The sequence below is a fragment of the Globicephala melas genome, chromosome 6 (genome assembly GCF_963455315.2).
Source record: "Globicephala melas chromosome 6, mGloMel1.2, whole genome shotgun sequence".
Taxonomy (NCBI): Eukaryota; Metazoa; Chordata; class Mammalia; order Artiodactyla; family Delphinidae; genus Globicephala; species Globicephala melas.
In genome coordinates, this window is record NC_083319.1 from 84,377,316 (window position 1) to 84,397,332 (window position 20,017).

The window sequence follows — 20,017 nt, forward strand, 5'->3', positions numbered from 1 at the left end:
CTGGTCAAGTTTGAAGACTGTCCAGTGCTCTAGGCCATGGCATTGGGGGAGAGATTGGTGAAAGGGAGGATGAGAGGAAAGGAGGGTAATGAATAACTTTCTCACACTTCCTAAGGTGTGTTCTTCCTAATGCTGTCCTATCTCAGGTCCTTCCTACAATTACTTCCAGCCACCATCTGTCTCCCCATTTCTTCCATCAGATAGAAAAGATCACATTCTCAAGTGTTCTTCTGAGGACATTTGGGCAAAATCAGATTGAGGACAGACCATTCTAGTATCTGGAATTACCAGGTAGCGCCCGTGGCCAATTCAGGGAGTCCGTATCGTAATGTGCCATCTTCCTCTTGCAATCACTTGAGCCTGTCAGAGTTTTCAAAGTGGGTATTTCTGGCATCCTCAGTTCTTCTTTCAGGTTTTGTTGCATTTCCTTACCCAGAGCTATTTTGTACAAGCATTTCTCGTGATGTTGTCACTTTAGGGTCTGAGGTTTTGGTGCCTACCCTGGAGAACAGGTGTTCGTAAGTGTGAGCCTTTATCTAGATAAATCAATGACAAACGGCCATCCCACTCCACCCCAACAGTTCTGGAGCCCTTTTTGTGTGCCAGGAGCTGCACTGTGGCAGTTACCTGCATTATCTCCTTATATTCGTACAGCTGCCCTTCAAGACAGACCTGACCATTATCCTCATCATGTAAGTGTGGAAACTGGGACTTAGAGGGGGTAGTAAGCTTGTCCTAAGACACCCAGCTATGAATAGCAGAGCCAGGATTTGAACCTCTGACTCACACCAAAACCCCTGAGCCTGAATGTCAAGCTATTTACCATGGCTGGGGGAGGAAGGTGTGAGGAATGAAAACCAGTGTTTTGTTAGGTCAACAGATTTGTTTACACTCTCTGTATAAACAGTGAAATTTCCCCATAGGAGTCACATCAGAAGAGGCAGTAACACCTAAAAAACACATTGGTGAACTTGACTCTGCCTTCACTGCTGTTAGTTCTTGTTTTCACTCATCAATGTCTTACTTTTCTCTTGCCATCATCTTTTTGTTATTCATTAATCAAAAAGCCTTAACAAGCTCTCTTTTGGAATAACTCTTTTTATAGTTTTCTAGAAAAAAATCTGCTTCCCTTTTCACTTTTTCCTAGGATCTCTTTCCACAAAAGGCCGTATCCCTGAATTTGTATCATTCCAGGCATTAGAGAATCAAGGTCAGAAACCTGTGTAGGTTTTTAAGATTATTTACTTCCTTCTCCTCCCCAAACACACACAGACACACACATGTTGCTTTGCATACTCATTATTAAAAATACAGACTTAAAAACTCTCAGAGGCAGATGGTCAATTAATTAAGATGACTTCAAAATATGTTGAGTTTGTGTGTGTGTGTCGGGGGTTGGGAGCTCAGTTGCGGTCTCTAGATATAGATCTAGCACACGGTGAACCAGCTCTGGGGCCCACTTACAGACCACAGAGGTTCATGCAGCGGGAGGGCTAACGACATCCTCCCTTCTAGAAAAATGGAGTGACTCAGAATACAGATGTTTCACCTACCCTTGCATTTGCAATTAGGAGCTGGCTCGGCAGTTCCCAGGGAGTCTTTGAATCATCTGTTCTTGTATTTTCTCATGCCGCTGTTCTTTTTAGAACAATCTAGGACGTGTCAGCTGAAAAGAAAATTACTTGCAAAGAGAGAATGGCTTTTTATGTGGGGGTGGGGACAGAGAGTTCTCTTTCTCCCTCTCTACATGGGAACGTGGTGGAGAGAATGAGCTAATAATTGTCAGAGAAATAGATGAGTTCTCACAAACCCAAATACCTGGAGAACTTCATGGAATGAAGGCAGTTTAAAGTAACTTTTAACTTTACTCCTGGTGTGTATAAAATGACAAAGACATGATCATTTCACTTTAATAAATAAATACTAACACAAAGGAGATGAACCAGAGAAACCTGAATTTTCGGGCAGCCTCATGAAGTAAAAATAAACTGAGTACCTATTTTGAAATCTTTTTTTTTTTTTTTTTTTGGCGGTATGTGGACCTCTCACTGTTGTGGCCTCTCCCGTTGTGGAGCACAGGCTCCGGACGCGCAGGCTCAGTGGCCATGGCTCATGGGCCCAGCTGCTCCGTGGCATGTGGGATCTTCCCAGACCGGGGCACGAACCCGTGTCCCCTGCATCGGCAGGCGGACTCTCAACCACTGTGCCACCAGGGAAGCCCCTGAAATCATTTTTGATGCAGTGTGCCCCAGAGCTGTGTCACTGCTGGTATTTTTTTTTTTTCCATCTACATAAGAGTGTCCCAGTCCAAGCAGACCCTGGATTTAGATAAACAGATGGTTTGTTTAGATGAGGTCCTGTATTGCCCTGGCACAGGAGAAAAGACCTTATTTTTTTTATCTGTCAAATATTTATCTGCATAAAGCATTTTGTAAGGCATTAAAACCTGGTTTCCACGCTCATATTTTATTACCCCTTCATTTCCTGGGATTCTGGGAGGCGTGGTGGAATCAGAGACAACAGTAATAGTATCACAGAATTTTAGAGCAAAATGTACTTCAGAGGAATACTCCTCAAGTGTTCCTCAGATGTATGTTCATGGACTGATGATAATTAGGACACTTTCAGCATACGAACAGAATGAAAAACAAAGAAACAAAGTGATTTTTGCATAAAGCAAAATGTATTCAATTTAAAATGAGATTTTAAAAAAGAATATCTGTTCTACTTTTCTGATTTGGAGGGGAATGAAACCTTCATTCTCTACCTTTTTTTTGCTGCCCCCTTTCTTGTGAAGAACACCAGAATATGTCACCCCAAAATATGTCTCTTTGACAGAAAAAGTTGTTTTGAGCTGAAAGCAATTAAGAAGCAGCAAATGTAGGAAAAGCTCCCTGCTTTCCGCCTAAAGCCAGGGTATAAATTCTTTTTTTTTTAATTTTCAATTTTTTTTACTTTTTTGGCACAGCTTGCAGGATCTTCGTTCCCTGATCAGGGATTGAACTTGGGCCACAGCAGTAAAAGCCCAGAATCCTAACCCCTAGGCCACCAGGGAACTCCCTATAAATTCTCCTTTTACTGGAGATAGACTCTTATCAGCCCAGAGACACCAGAAGAATCTGCAAACAAATCTTACTCCACTAGTGTCCTCCCATATGGTTACCTCCCCACAGTTTGCTGCTCTTGGAAGTCTAAAACTGCTTTCCTTTGTCCTATCATTTCTCTAGAGATTTATTGTTCTTGGTTGAAGATGCTATATAAGCTAGAGTTCTAAGCCACCGCTTTGAGTTATTCTTCATTTAGATTTCTCCTGACTGATGTGAGCTGCATGCTTTGTTTTTCTCTTGTTAATTTGTTGTTGTTGTTAAGAGCCCCAGCTGAAAGCCTAAGACAGGTAAAGGTAAAGTTTTGCTTCTCTTGCCCCTGTTGGAGGAGAAGAGGCTCAAGAAACTGAGACCCAGATGGGGATCAAACTATCACTTTGGTCCTGGGCTGGGCAAGGGCTCAGCAACACTCTAAATCCAGTCCAGAGGACAGTCTTCTCCCTCCCTTGCAAACAAATTCAACCGGGTCCACTCCACAAGGCTGATCTGACTCACACCCAGTCACAGGCAGAGAAGGTGGAGCAGAGATAGAATTCTGGATTGCTAGACTGGGCTGGGCTTAGCCTGCTTAACTGCACAAAGAGACATACAGGTGCAGTGAACTCTCACCCAGACCTTGCCCACCGGTGAACTACACCCTGTGAATGTCAGCTCATCGATCAGATTAGGTGCTTCTCTTCCTTTTGGATGGCAAGAGCATGGAGTGGAAGCTCTCTTCCCAGCATAGGCCTAGACGTGGAAATATTGGAGGAAGAGCCTTCCTCTATGAATCAAAATGGAGAGTTCAGAAGGGCTGGGTTGGCTATAGAATTTAGTAAAAGAGCCTCAATGCTTTGACGGTCTCGTTTCTGGCATCACTGCATAGCTAAGGGCTGGAAAGAATCATGGAAGAGAATCGTACAACGGTGTTTGTAGTTCTACAAGCAGGCTAAGAGATTTTTTATGATTAAAAGTTTTAAAATTGTAGTAAAATACATATAAAATTTGCAATCTTAACCATTTTTAAGTGTACAGCTCAGTGATATTAAGTACATTCACATTGCTGGGTTACCATGACCACCATTCATCTCCAGAACTTTTTCATCTTCTCAAATTGACACTGTGTACCAATGAAACAATAACTCCCTCCTACCTCCAGATCCTGACAACCACCATTCTACTTCCTGTCTCTATGCATTTGACTATTCTAAGTACCACATATAAGAAGAATCTTACTTATCCTTTAGTGACTAGCTTCTTTCACTTTTAGCATAATGTCTTTAAGGCTGATTCACGTTGTATCATGTGTCAGAATTTCCTTCTTTTTTAAGCTTGGCTAATAATTCCACTGTATGTATGTAACTGTTCTCTATGGGAACTTGAGCCAGACCCTCAACGTGACAGCTGGTATCCGTTGTACCAGTAGTTCTGGGAATGGCCTAAAAATGCACAGAGAGTCCTAGCATCTTCCTGAGCATAGAGCTGGGGAGTGGAAGAAGATGTGGGATACATTCTTCACCTCAGCTGAGAAGCACAGATAGGGCAATCAAGGAGATACAGGAGTGCCACAATTTCCATGGCTCCTCTCTCAGGATCCATCCCATTGGAAGCCTGCTTGTGGATGGTACCTCTAACCTCTGGCTTGCTCCTAAAAGTGCCTTTTGTGCCACTGGGATCCATGAGCTTCTGTCTGTAACACTCATGAAAGAGACAGTTCTGCTGTCAGGATTGTGTTCTTGAGAAGATTTGTACCATACAGCAATCTGAGAGAGAGAAAATGTTGAACCTTAATGTCTTTGGACTTTAATTGACCCAGATCAAAGGATTTCCTGTTTGGAATTCAACCTCTCTTTGGAAATGGAATCGTTGATGTAGGTTTAGGTTAAAATTTGGGCGTTTATGTGTTGCTGGCTTTGTGTTATTTAGAGTGTTTTAGACTTTTGTCTGGTGTGCATTGCAAGGTCTCTGGTGAGTGATGTTGAGTATTGAATGGAATCTCATTTGGAATGGAAAACAGAAAAAGCAATGACTTTTGGCCTATAGTGTATATGGCCTTAAAGTTATCTTAACATTCTGTTTTGACCTGCTTCAGAGTCTTCTGGGGCAGTAGCTGAGCTGCCCACTTCTCAGCCCCCAGAAGCAGCCACCAGGACAGGTGTGGGGAGCACAGGCCCAGCTCCTCTAGGCAGAGGAGTCACCTTCCCTGACAAGGCTGCGCTGCATGACTGGCGTCAGGCGTGGTTGCTAAACCCAACTCCTCCAGAGATGCCAGCTAGCATCCCCTTATTCAGCTTTCTGAGGCACCCTATTACTCTGTGGAGCACTTGGCACTTGACCAACCCCGTGACAAAGTGGTTTTGGGTCCTCATTTGGATCTCTGTGTCAATTCTTCACTGATTGTAGTGAGGGTGAGAGGAGGGGTGGGGTGAGTAGATGGTTGTAGTTGTCGACGTCTTGAATTTATTTTGCACATAAAGGGTTGGCAAGCCTACGTTAATCCTTAAAATTAAAAAAAAATTTTTTTTTCAAACTGACCCATGGACTCATTGTCTGGAATCCACTACCTTAAAGACCACACAGAACTACATGATCACTTTATAAATGAGGAATCCAAAGCCTGAAGAGTTTACTTGCCTGTGGTCACAGACAGCGACCAAGCTGTGCCAGCTCTTTCCTCCAAACTATTTAGAAGTCCCATCTGAGATGTAGAACCCCTTGTGCATTCACCCACTAGGATGCACAGCGCCATGATATTTGCTCCAGGACACACAGTGGTCTGGTGGAAGGTGGGAGAGACCTCTGGTCCTGGGCTGCCGTGACTATCATGTCCACGACATGGGAGGCTGAGATGGGAAAATAGGGTAAATCCAGCTTCCCTCCTTTAAAGCCACAAAACGGTGCAGCTGAAGATAATACCTGGTCCTATCTATACCACAGACATATTGGGAGGACCAAATTTAAGATAACGTATGCGTGAATGCTTGGAAAATTTTGATGTGCGATCTGAAAGCAATGTTAGTGTCTGGCTGGTAAGACCTATTTGTGTGAGCACTTGTAGAATCAGAGTTTGTGTGAGCACTTGTAGAATCAGCAGCATTTTACAAACGTCCTTCAAGCACCAGATTTTAAAATCAGCCTTTGTATCTCCATCTAGTGAAGACCCATCCATGAGATACTTGAAAACATTCCTTTTCATTGATTTTTGAGTACTGAATTCAGCTGCCACTAATGTTTCCAATTATGTAATGAAGTGTGCCATTGTCACACAGACATTTTTCAAATTTCAGATAGAGAAACGTCTTCCTTAAGCTTTCCCTTTCTATAGCCCTTCTTAAAGATTTTGCTATCTTTTCATGTCATCTTCTAACTCCTAAGTAATTTTTTAAATGAGTTTTCAGAATCCTTTATTATACTGATAAGGTTCAGTAATTCAGTTATCATTTTATCTGTTTGAGCCTGGTATTGGAAAGATAAGACATCTAGTATAATTTACAAGGAGGAAAATGTAGGAAAAGGAGAAATTTTAAACATATTAAATAGCAAGAAACAAAGCAACCTTTTATAACTTGCTTTTCTTGCTCTAGAACATTCTTTCTAAGATTTAGCCTGAAGTGAGGACCTATCTCTTCTCTAGTTTGCTTTGTCGTCTCTAAAACGTGATTTGATTCTATTACGTGTTTCCTATCGGTACCTCTGTTTCCGATGTCAGAATTTGACTTTCAGAACCACTGTTGAGTTGAGTGCCAGTAATTTTTAACAAGTGCTTGTCTCCTCGGAAGGGAAGTGTCGTAGTCCATTCAGACTGCTGTAATGAAATACTGCATGGCTTATGAAAAATAGAAGTTTATTGCTCACTGTTCTGGAGCTGGAAGTCCAAGATCAGGGTGCCTGTGTGGTTGGGCGAGGGCTCTCTTCTGGGTCGCAGACTTCTCCCTGTGTCTTCACATGGTAGAAGGCCCGAGGGAGCTCTGTGGGGTCTCTTATATGGGCACTAATCCCATTCATGAGGCCTCTACCCTCATGACCTAAGCACCTCCCAGAGGCCCCACCTCCTAATACCATCCATCACATTGGGCGTTAGGTTTCAATATATAAATTTGAGGGGGACACAACATTCAGTCTGTAGCAGGATGTGTTGAAAACCAGCTGGTAACCTGCGAATAAAAATGTGATCTGCCCAGGAGAAAAGGTATCACTGTCATAAAGCAAAACAAACGTTACAAATACATCTTCTTGTCCATTTCTAGAGTGCCCCCCATGCCTTCATTTATTCAATAAATGTTTATTAAATGCATGTCATAATGTACCAGACATTGCTCTAGACACGGGATCCATCAGAGAACAAAACAGGAAGAAAAAAAAGGCCAAGATCTCTGCCCTCCTTGAACTTACGTTCCACTGCTGGTGGACAGCTTGTGTAACAAATACCCTAGTTGTCCTGTGGGAAAGGAGGCGGTGGGCATCAGGGAAAGGACGAAGCAGGGCTGGGGAGCAGAAGTGTGTGTGCAATGGGGTGGGATGTGGGGTCAGGGGGGACTGAGATCTCTAAACTGCCCAAGGTGTGCGGTCCTGGCCTAGTGGTCCCTCCCAAGGCTGATCAATGAACGACCACCTAACCCTGGCACCCCCTCACCTTCCCCTTTTCTTTTCTTTCCTCTTTCTGCCTTGGTTCCTTGCATCTTCCCCTATATTTCCCTGTCTTTCTAGGCTCTGTGTCTCTTATTCTAACATTGCACTGCTTTCCCTCTCCATTTTCTTTCTTGTATCTGTACCCCATCTTTAGTCTTTTTAGTGTCTTTATTATTATGTTTCCCATCATCTATGACCCTCTCTCATTCTCCTCCTCTTTCCTTTGAATTTATCCTTCTTTCCCTCTTTTCTCCACCCTCTTTCCAACCTATCACACTGGAAAGAAGGAAAATACCACCTTAACGACCTAAGTATGTGATTGGAGTGAAAGGGCCACGTGGGCCACAGGGACGTTGGGAAAACCAAGCCTTATCTCCTACCTTGTTTCACAATAACGTGAAATATAGTCTAATTTTTGAAGTATGATTGTTTTTCGTAGAATTGTTACTTAATGCAAAGCAAGAAGACCATGGTGGCTGTAGTTCCCAAGAGTTTATTCTGCAATAAAACAGGCTTTGAATCCAGATAAGTAAGCAAATATTGATAGTACACATTCAAGTTTTTTTTACAGAGCCCAGAATTCTTTTTTCTGCACACTAGGTGGCAGTGGAGTCAAAGAAAAACATTCAAAGCAGCTTTGGTGAGTTTTCCCACAAAGCTGGATGAGGACGGAGACAGAGCAAAATCTGTATAAAGAGAAAATTAAATTACAACAGAGGTGTGATATGACACTAACACGTCACATTCTCATTTTGGAAAAATGTGTTTGGGGCTGTGTCTCTTTACAGAGTAAGTAAAGCATTAGAGATCTAACTCCTGATAATACATGATGTAACTTTTTGTCGGCAAAGTGAAGATTTTAATTTGAGTTTGTCCTTAAAAATAGCTACTAGGTTTGTTAATATATATGTATATTTCTGAGTCTTTTTTCTGCCACTCAATATCAGTTAGGTCTCAGAGGACATTTACTGTGAAAACTGGAAACCCTGAGGAAATCAGCTCTTCAGTGGTTTTCACATATTTTAGTAAGAAATTTAAGAGTAATATACTCAAGATTCTCAAAATAACAATAATAAATATACAGAGGGGAGATAAAACAAATGTGTTAAACTGTTAGCAATTGGTGAACCTAGGTGGAAGGTATATGGTGTTCATGGTATTGCCCTTGTAACTTTTCCAGAGCTTTAAATTTTTTCAAAAGAAAAAGTAGAAAATGGAAAAAAAGCTAAAAAATTCTTATTTGTGTGGGTGAAGAACTGGAAACACATTGAATGTTCAATGATTGGGAAATAGTTACGACATCTTAAAACATTTGTTCAGTGGAATATATATGTCCATTATATGATGATGACATGTGAAAATGCTTATGAATCAATGGTGAATGAAAATGACGGGCTATAAAACTTTATACGGAGTAGGATCTCATTATAGTCGGAAAAAACACACCTTCCAAGAACTAAAAATAAAATCTACCAAGATGTTAATCTCTCTCTAGGTACTCGTATTGTGGATGATATTTATTTTCATTGTGTTTTTATGTGTTTGTATTTTCCCCAAGTTTTTATTATGAAATTCTTCAAACATTCAGAAAATTTGAAAGACTAATACAATGAACATCCACGTGCCCTCTACTTAGACTCAACAGTTGTTAGTTTTCTCATATTTACCCTATCTATATCTATCTATATGTATCTATGTATCTGTCTGTCTACATTTGGAGTTGGCAAACTAAGGCCAAGGCCAAATCTTGCTTATCACCTGTCTTTGTACAACACTGATAAATTAAATAAGGGTTTTTACATTTGTAAGCAGCAACATTTTAACTAGTTATACAGTTATCTACAAAATATCCTTGATTTTGTCTTTTGGTCTATAAAGCCTAAAACTGTTACTGTCTGGCCCTTTACAGAAATATTTTGCCAACCCTGGATCTACACACACACACACACACACACACAGACACAGACACAGACACAGACACATATACAGTTTTCGCTGAATCATTTGAAAAGCAAGTTGCAGACATTATAACGTTTCTCCTTCAATTACTTCATTAATGCATCTCCTAAAAATAATACTCTTACTTAAACATAATACTGTTATCTCACCAAAAAAATGAAGTTATTTCATAATACCATAAAATACCCACCCATATGCAAATTTGTGTGACTGTGTCTGCAAACTTTACAAAATGAAAATGCATAACTTTATAACAATAAAAAAAATTAAAAACATCATATGTTACAGTCAACGTGAATTTTTACCATCAATTTTATTATACAAGGGATTTAGGAAAATTGCTCTATGCAGCTACTCCCCTGGGCACTTTAGGGTCAAAATTTAATGTGTTTGCAGGTCAAACAGCTCATATTCTATAACGCATTCAGTGTTGGTGGTCATATTATTGTTTCTGTAGTTGTAGGCAGGAAAAGGTATGATGCTGTGTAATTTTTTCTTTGCATTTAAAAATATCTCTAATATCTCTAATAATTTCTGAAGCTGGGTGATTGGTATATGGGAGTTTGCTGTACTATTTCTTCTACCATTTTGTGTATGGTTAAAAATTTCCGTAATAAAAAATGTATGTATATACAAATCACTACAGTAATAGCCTTGACTTGTGACCTCAATCTGCTAAGGCAAAGTTGCTTTAAAAATATGTCAGAATGCTAAAACTTAGATGTGAAAATTGTGTGTGTGTTTGTATGAACCTTTTATTTTAGAATAGGAAACCTGGTAGTTATGGCAAGCAAAACATAGAAAGATTGGCTTAAAATTTTGAATGGATTTTGAGAAAAGGCTACTTTATCCTTTGGGAGCCTTGTTTTTGTAAACATTTCATTTTTTGTGGGATGTGAATCATGTGTTGGAATCACCTGATTTAGCTGTGGTATAACTAAGTCTGGAGGGTTTGGGGGACACTCTGTTTTTAAACTTCCCCACCACCAATCATGATTATGGTTACATGAGATTTGTGTCTTGAAAAAAGAGATCTGTGTTCCAAAGCTCTGGAATTATTTAAACCATGTACTTTGTAAGCTCATCTTTGTTCTGTTTGAGCCATAATGTTATGTCTACTTTTACCACAATCATGTGTATAAGGAACTGTCAGGTCAGGTCCTCTCCCATCATGCAACAGTGTAGAATGTGCTTTACAAAGTCAATTGAAAGCTCTCTTCTCCTTGCTTTATGAAGAGGTCAAAGATAAATATTCTAGTGCATTTTTAATAAATGGAGATAATCACATTGTGTTTTTTAGTAAGGAAAAAGTATTAATAAAAATTTGGAAAAGAGTTACAGTGGGCCCTTGAAAACCTTTGTGGTTAAAAAATGTGGTGCTATTATATTTTTGCAAATGTAAAACATACAGATTTTTAATGTGCTCAGTGAGATACAGAAAGTTATTAATTATGGAGTGTTAAATTCACGGCAGCCAGATGTGCTTGAATTTGCATAATAAATATTCATTCTTTTGGAAAGAAATTGTCACAGAACATTTTCTTCCCATTGAGTAGGAAATGTACATGTATTACCCCTTCCCCTTTGCATGTTCTCCTTATTATAGGATAATCTACTTTCTGTCACTTCTTTATCATATTAATATAAAATCTATTTATGTATATTTGGCTTCATGTGGGTTCATAAAGCAACTTTTCCTCTGTTAATGTCATTTTTCCAACAGATGGCTTCTTTCCTTCATCTTTTCATCATATATTTGTCACCTACTACAGTTGATTCTTATTACTCACAGTATTATTATTTTCTACAGTCACCAGTCACTACCGATACTAAAGCATTACTCTTAGGGAAAATACAGAATTAGGGTCCTAACAGTCTCTGGTCACATTTCTGTAAATTGGTCAATACGTAAACTTGTTTTATATATGTTTTTGTTTAAGGAGACTTTATTTAATATATAGTTGACTTATTAACATTGAACTCACAGCCAACAGCACTAAAACTCATGCCTGAAGGAAGCTTATCTGATACACATACTTTCTCAGTAAGGCACATCACAGCCTTCTTTCACTTAGGAATACTGGACAGCACTTCAGCACTACGCTTGGGGGTCATTTTAAACAGTGAAATCATCAATAAAAAGCACAAAGTTGTGAAAAATGTGGCACTAAATAGACCACGGAAAGGACATAGTTTGTATTAGGAGAGCTGAAATAAGAAGGCAGAGCCTTCTTGAACTGCTCTGAGGAAAGCATGTAATACTGTGCTTGGCAAGTAGTAGGTTCTCAGGTACGTAGGATTGGTGCAGGGATGGGTAGCTTTACAGAGAAGGTGACTTTTTTTTTTTTTTTTAATTTATTGGCTGCGTTGGGTCATCGTTGCTGCACGTGGGCTTTCTCCAGCTGCGCCAGTGGGGGCTACTCTTCATTGCGGTGCGTGGGCTTCTCACTGCAGTGGCTTCTCCTGCTGCGTAGCACGGGCTCTAGGCTCATGGGCTTCAGTGTTGTGGCTCGCGGGCTCTAGAGCACAGACTCAGTAATTGTGGCTCGCGGGCTCTAGAAAGCAGGCTCAGTAGTTGTGGTGCACGGGCTTAGTTGTTCCGCGGCATGTGGGATCTTCCCGGACCAGGGCTCGAACCCATGTCCCCTGCATTGGCAGGAGAAGGTGACTTTTGAGCTGAGCCTTGAAGTGTGAGAGAGGTGTCCACGGTGAACTGCTGGTGGGGTGTGTGTATATATTGGGCTTCTAAGCCCTTTGTGGTTTTGTACTTTTATGCCCCCTTCTAGTCAAGCCTGGTGCTGGGAACATAATAGTTACTCAGTTAATGAATGTCGACAGGTTAGTTGGGTGAGTGAGTAAAAGGCGAAGGGTCCCTTTATGATCTCTTTGGTATCTGCTTCTTTGCTAAGCCACCTATTTTCATAACAACACATATCTTTGGCACGTTATACACCAATCTTTGGAGATTTAGTCTGTAGTAATTGAACAAGAGATGGTACATACTTCAGCTAAGAGTTGTATACTTCCAAATTGATTTTGAGTAAGAATGTGGCTGGAAAATTGAAGACAGGAAGAAAGAAAATAAGAAAATGTGTGTGTGTGTGTGTGTGTAGGTTGGTGTGTGTGTCTGTGGGTGGGTGTGGGAGAGAGAGAGAAAAGTGACATGCATCAATGTGGGTGAGTCTTAACAGTGTGCTATTAAGTGAAATAGTAATTTTCCAAAGAATATATGCAAATATGTCATCTAGAGAAACAGGGTAGCACCATAATCAAGGGATCAAAGCTAAAGTCACTAATGAGGGGCCTTTGGATGTGATTTACATAGCACATAGCAACACTTCTGTGGTATTCCTGCCAAAAAAGTGTATCCTGAATGCAATAGAAAGGAAACATCAGGAGAACCCAAATTGAGTGATGTTAACAAGATACCAGACAAATATTAAATGTCATGAAGAGTAAAGAATTGTGGAGGAAATGTTTGAGGTTAAAGAAGACTAGAGACACACAACTGAATGTCATGTGCAAATCTGAATCAGATTTTTGTACTTGAAAAAACTGCTGTAAATGCTGTTATAGTAAGTCCCCTACATATGATCGAGTACCATTCTGAGAGTGCGTTCGCAAGTCCAATTTGTTTATAAGTCCAATAAAGTTAGTCTAGGTACCCAATTTTTACAGATAATGCCAGACACTTGAAGTAAGTTACATGATTGGACATGAAAATGCACATTCACATCTTTGAACGTTCGCAAGTTGAAGGTTCACATGTGGGGGACTTACTGTATTGGGATAGTTAAAAATGGACTGTTGCTAAAGTATAAGCATAGTATCAATGTTAAATTTCCTCATTTGTGGTTATGTAAGAGATTTTCCTTATTCTTAGGAAATACACACTGATGTGTTAGGGCAGTGATCCCCAACCTTTTTGACACCAGAGACCGGTTTCATGGAAGACAATTTTTCCATGGATCAGGCAGGGGTGTGTGGGGGGAGATGGTTTCGGGATGATTCAAGCACATTACATTTATTGTGCACTTTATTTCTATTATTATTACATTGTAATATATAATGAAATAATTATACAACTCACCATAATGCAGAATCAGTGGGAGCCCTGAGCTTGTTTTCACTTGCCACTCACTAATAGCGTTTTGATATGAGTCTGCAAGCAATTGATTTATCATGGCCTCTGTGCAGTTCAACCTCTCTGCTAATGATAATCTGTATTTGCAACCACTCCTCAGCACTAGCATCACCACCTCAGCTCCACCGCAGATCATCAGGCATCAGATTCTCATAAGGAGTGCGCAACCTAGATCCCTCACATGCACAGTTCACAGTAGGGTTCGTGCTCCTATGAGAATCTAATGCCGCTGCTGATCTGACAGGAGGCGGAGCTCAGGTGGTAATGCGAGCGATGGGGAGCGGCTATAAATACAGGTGAAGCTTCGTTCACTTGCCTGCAACTCACCTTCTGCTGTGCAGCCCGGTTCCTAACAGGCCACAGACTGGTATTGGTCCATGGTCCAGGGGTTGGGGACCCCTGTGTTAGGGGCTAAAGAAGGAAGATGTATGCAACTTATTTTCAAATGAGTTGGAGAATAATAACTCTCTCTCTACAAACAAACAAATACATAAGTAAAATATAAATAATATATATCAGTAAGGCTCTATGGGAGTTATGTACTATCCTTGAAACTTTTTTGTAACTTTGAACTTATTTCAAAATAAAAAGTAAAAAGAAATCTATAAAGTAAGGCTAAAACAAAGAAAGAAGTAGATAAAAGCACCATACCTTTCATAAACTTAAAAAACTAGAGTAAGACATTTTTTAGAACTACATGTAGAAACAATAAAACTGTATTAAAATAAAGGAAGGAATGATGGCCAGGATTCGGCATGGTGGATACCCTGTGTGGGGGAGCCAGGGCTTACGATAGAAGGCTACCAAATGTTTTGCTGTAGGATATTGTGAGATCCCCCTTTTTGTTTCAATAGTTGTTAGATTCATTGGTGCTTATTACATTATTAAAAACAAGAAATTAGAAAAAACATGAACCAAATAAAAGAGGGCCATGCATGGAAACTGCTGAGTGTTATGAAATATACAATATGATTAATCTATTGTTTTCATCTGAGGTCAGTTTAGAAAAAAATAGAAAGACAGGAAGTGAGAGAAGGAGGGAGGAGGGCAGAGGGAAAGAGAGAGAAATGGAGAAATCAAGGAGCAGGAAAAGAAAGGGACATCAGGTCTTTTGAAGGAAAAGAAAAAAATAAAATAAGTCTGAAGAAAATAAACTGAAAAAACGAGGGAGGAAAGACTGAGCGTATTTCTGAGAGAAGCGAAGAACAGATTGGAAGAAGTCGAAAGAATGAGAAATGGGAATGCTGAAGCAGAAGAAAAGCCTACATGGTATTTCTGAACCACAAAAGGGACACTCTGTCTCCACAGAGGAGTGTCAGCCAAAGGGCCAGATTCCAGGAAAGGGTGATGTGGTTAAACAACACACCAAGGTTTGGTCTAACGGAAAGCTGACACTCAGCCAGCTGGGCTTTTCCAAAAACTTGGGGAGTTGTGGCCACTTCTGGCTTCTTCAATACTCCAAGCTATCAATTAGGAGGAACTGCTGGATTAACCTGTGGCCATAATCACCTATGCTGGGGGCTTATGCCCAGATGCTTGTTGTGGGTAATTGAAGGCACTCCTCTGGGAGCTGCCATCTTGTTTCAACCTCCGGTGCCCAATGTGGGAGTAGTGCATGCTGGGAGCACGCAAGGGAAACTGGGAATTGTGCAAAGTACAGATGCATTTATCAAGGAAAACTGTCACTCCTGATAATTGTCCTGCAGCCTCTGGGTGCTCAGTGATGATCAGCCAACGAATGACTGGCTTTGTCAGCATTGACATCACCAGAACACTCTGGAAATACTCAAGCTGCCTCAAAGGTTCAGTCTTTCCTCTGTTTTGCTCTATGACCTTTGGAAAGAAAATCAACCAAAGAAAATGACTCTGCTGGAGTGGGGGAGGGGTGATTCCCGCTTGCCAGGAAATTCAGTCTGCCCTAGTGAGGGGGAAAACAAGGACTTCTACGATCCGGCTCCTGCTTCCCTAGCCTTTTCTGTGACTGCTCTCACCTTGGATCTGTTCTTGTGTTGAGTTAATCACAGCCCCCTGAAAAAATGATGATTTCCTTTTATCACTCCATCCATTTGGAATGTCCTATTTCCCTGTTTCTCTCAACCTGGGGAATGAATACGTTTTTTAAAGTTAAATAAACGTTCCGTTCGAGTGGTACTTCTTCCATAAAACTTTTCTTCATACCCTGTGCCTCTGACCATCCACATACACACAGAGCCTCTCACCCCTTGGGAACTCCTCTTGTGTTCTTTGGATGTCTTTCCAAGCGAGAGCACTTCACTGCATTGATTTGTCTTCTACTTCTGTCTTCTGAGGGCAGAGCATTAAAATCAGTGCTCAGTGAATGTCGAGCAACTCTACGAATGAATAATAAGGCCATATTAGTACTTTACACCCCTTGCCTCATTTAAGCCTCACACAGCCCTGGAAGGTGGTTACTATCAATATTATCATTAATCCTGTCCTTACTGATGAGGAAAATAAGGCTCACAGAGGTTAAGTTATTCATCCAAGATCATACCATTATTAAATCATAGAAGTTGGATTTAAACCTAGATAGTCTGACTTCAGAGTCCTCCCATGACAGCATGGCCTCCTTAACAATCATGAGTTACAGGTAGATTAAGATGCTGAGCATTTTTACCCACTGTAACTATTTCCAGGCTAAGTGTAATCATTACGCAACGTCTAATAGTGGTGAATGTTCATGAAATTTAAAACATGGGCTTTGCCTCAAGGAGTTTGAATCCCTTGAGAAACTCCAACTAATATTTGGGGCATTTTGTGAACAATAATATGCATTCATACATGTATGTGTTTTTGGCACTTCTATGTACAAGGCATCTTGCTATAAATTGTGAGGGCTAGAAAGAAAAATGAATATAATAACTATGCCATCCCAATTTTCTAGGATGGACTGGATTTTTTTAAATGATGGCTTTATTGAAATATACCACACATCCATATACCATAAAATTAACTCTTTGAAAGTCTGCAATTCAGTAGTTTTAAGCAGATTTACAGAGTTCTGCAACCGTTACCAGTAGCTAATTTTAGAACATTTTCATCACCCCAAAAGGAAATCCTGCACCCATTAGTGGTCATTTTCTCTTCCCCCTGACAACTCATTGAGCCCCTGACAACCACTAATCTACTTTCTATCTCTATAGATTTGCCTATTTGCAAAATAGATTTCATTTCTATGAAATCGATTCTATTTGTGGAAATGGCCGAGCTGATGATCCTAAGAGTCATGGAAATGCAAGGGACCCAGGACAGCCAAAATATCTTTAAAAAGAACAATATGTGATCTTTCATGTCTGGTTTCTTTCACTTGGTATAATGTTTTCATCCATGTTGTAGTATATATCAATACTACATTCCTTTTAATGACTGAAAAATATTCCATTGCATGAATAGTATACACATTTTGTTGATTCATTTATCTGTTGAGGACAACTGGATTGCTTCTACTTTTTGGTTGCTATGAACATCTGTGTACAAGTTTTATTTAGGGTGGAAATATATTTTGATTTCTCTTAAGTTTATACCTAGGAGTGAAAACCCTGGGTCATATGGCAACCCTGTGTTTTATTTTTGAGGAACTTCCAAGTTGTTTTTCAAAATGGCTACACCATGTTATATTCCCTCCAGCAATGTATGACAGTTCACATTTCTCCACACCCTTGCCAACACTTCTTATTATCTATCTTTTTGATTATAGTGATCCTAGTGCGTGTGAAGTGGTATCTCTTTGTGGTTTCAGTTTGCGTTTCCCTGATGCCTAATGATGTTGACATTTTCTCATGTGCCTTTTGGCCATATGGCTTCTTTAGGAATCTGTTTATTCAAGTCCTTTGCCCATTTATAATTGGGTTGTTTGTTGTTTTACTGTTGAGTTGTAGGAGTTCATTTATTCCACATACTAAACCTTTATCTGATGTGTATGTATATACTTTTTTCTCCCATTCTGCATGTTGTCTTTTACTTTCTTAATAATGTCCTTTATGCACAAATGCTTTTAATTTTGAAGAAGTCCAACTTATCTACTTTTTCTTTTGTTGCTTATGCTTTTGGTGTCATATCTGAGAATGCATCGTCAAATCTGAGGTCATGAAGAGTTCCCCTCTTGGAAGATTTTCTTCTACGAGATTTATGGTTTTAGCTCTTTAGGACATTGATCTTCTTTTAGTTGATTTCTGTGTATTGTGTGTGGTAGGGATCCAACTTTATTCTTTTGCCCATGGATATCCAGTGGTCCGGGATCATTGTTGAAGGGACTATTCTTTCCCTAATGAATGGCCTTGGCATTCTTGTCGAAAATCAAATGGCTATAGATATATGGATTTATTTCTGGTATATAAACCAGGCCATAGATGTATGGGTCTGTTTATCCCATTGATCTATATGTTTAGCTTTATGCCAATCTCACATTGTTGGGTTTTAAAAAAATTAATTAATTATTTAATTTTTGGCTGTGTTGGGTCTTTGTTGCTGTGCGCGGGCTTTTCTCTAGCTGTGGAGAGCAGGGGCTACTCTTCTTTGCAGTGTGCAGGCTTCTCATTGCAGTGGCTTCTCTTGTTGCGGAGCATGGGATCTGGGCTTCAGTAGTTGTGGCTTGTGGGTTCTAGAGTGCAGGCTCAGTAGTTGTGGCACACGGGCTTAGTTGCCCCGCGGCATGTGGGATCTTCCTGGACCAGGGCTTGAACCCATGTTCCCTGCATTGGCAGGCAGGTTCTCAGCCACTGAGCCACCACGGAAGCCCTCACATTGTTTTGATTACTGTATCTTTGTAGTAAGTTTTTTCTTTTTTTTTGGCCTTGCTGCATGGCTTGCAGTATCTTAGTTCCCCAACCATGGATCGAACCGTGCCCCCTGCAGTGGAAGCGCAGAGTCCTAACCACTGGACCACCAGGGAATTCCCTGTAGTAAGTTTTGAAATTGGAAAACATGAGTTCTCTAATTTTTTCTTTTTCAATGTTATTTCGGCTGTTCTGGGTCCTTTGCATTTCCGTTTGAGTCTTAGGATCATCAGCTTATAAATTTCTGCAAAACAAGGTAGCTAGGATTATGAAAGGGATTATGTTGAATCTGTAGATAAATTTGGGGAGTATTGCCATCTTATAATATTAAGTCTTCTGATTCATGAAGAATGTGTGTTTCAATTAATGTAGGTGTTTCTATTAATGTAGATGTTAAACTTTAAGTTTTTTAAATGATGCTTTGTAGTTTTCAGGGTATATTCTTACACTTCTTTTACTAAATTCATTCTTCAGTATTTTTATTATCTTTTATGCTATTATAAATTGAATTGTTCTTTAAATTTCATTTTTGTATTGTTCATTGATAGTTTATAGAAATACAATTGATTTTTGTATATTAATTTTCTATTCTGCAACATTGCTGATTCAGTTATTAGTTCCAATATTTTTTTTTGTTTGGATTCTTTAGGATTTTCTATATACAAGATCATGTCACCTGTGAATAGAGATAATTTCACTTCCTTTCCAATCTGGATGCTTTTATTTCTTTTCCTTGCTTAATTGCTCTGGTTAGAGCCTGTAGTACAATGATCACCAGAGGTGATGAGAGCAGACATTCTTGTCTTGTTCCTGATCTTGGTGGGAAAGTATTTAGTTTTTCTTCATTAAATATGATGTTAGCTGTGGGATTTTAGTAGAGGACCTTCATCAGATTGATGACACTTCCTTGTATTAGTTTTCTGAGTGTTTTTATCATAAAAGATGTTATCTTGTCAATCTCTTTCAAGATGATCATGTAGTTTTTGCTCTTCATTCTATTAATGTGGTGTACTACACTGGTTGATTTTCATATGTTGAACCAATCTTGCATTCCTAAGATAAATCACTCTTAGTGGTGGTGTATAATTCTTTTTATAAATGGCTGGGTTTGGTTCATTAGTATCAGGTGAGGGGTTTTGTGCCTATATTCATGAAGTATATTGGTCTGTAGTTTTCTTCTCATGATGTCTTTGGTTTTGGTATCAGGGTAATACTCGCCTTATAGTATAATTTAAAAGTGTTTCATATTTTCTATTTTTTGGGGGGGAAGAATTTGAGAAGCATTGTTAATTCCTCTTTAACTCTTTGGTAGAATTTACTAGTAAGGCCATTTTGGTCTTGTCTTTTCTTTGTAGGAAGTGTTTCAATTACTAATTTTATAGCAGAATCTGTATTCAGATTTTGTA

The 20,017-nt window shown here is 39.7% G+C and overlaps 1 long non-coding RNA gene across 1 annotated transcript in view; it reads right to left on the reverse strand.

Moving 5' to 3' along the window:
- Positions 1 to 15,156: 15,156 nt before the first annotated feature.
- The window catches only part of LOC132597421 (uncharacterized), a 35,293-nt gene continuing 30,432 nt past the window's right edge, over positions 15,157 to 20,017 (reverse strand). Inside the window, exon 3 of the long non-coding RNA XR_009564189.1 lies at positions 15,157 to 16,166. This is a non-coding gene — a long non-coding RNA (uncharacterized lncRNA). The remainder of the gene's footprint in view (positions 16,167 to 20,017) is intronic.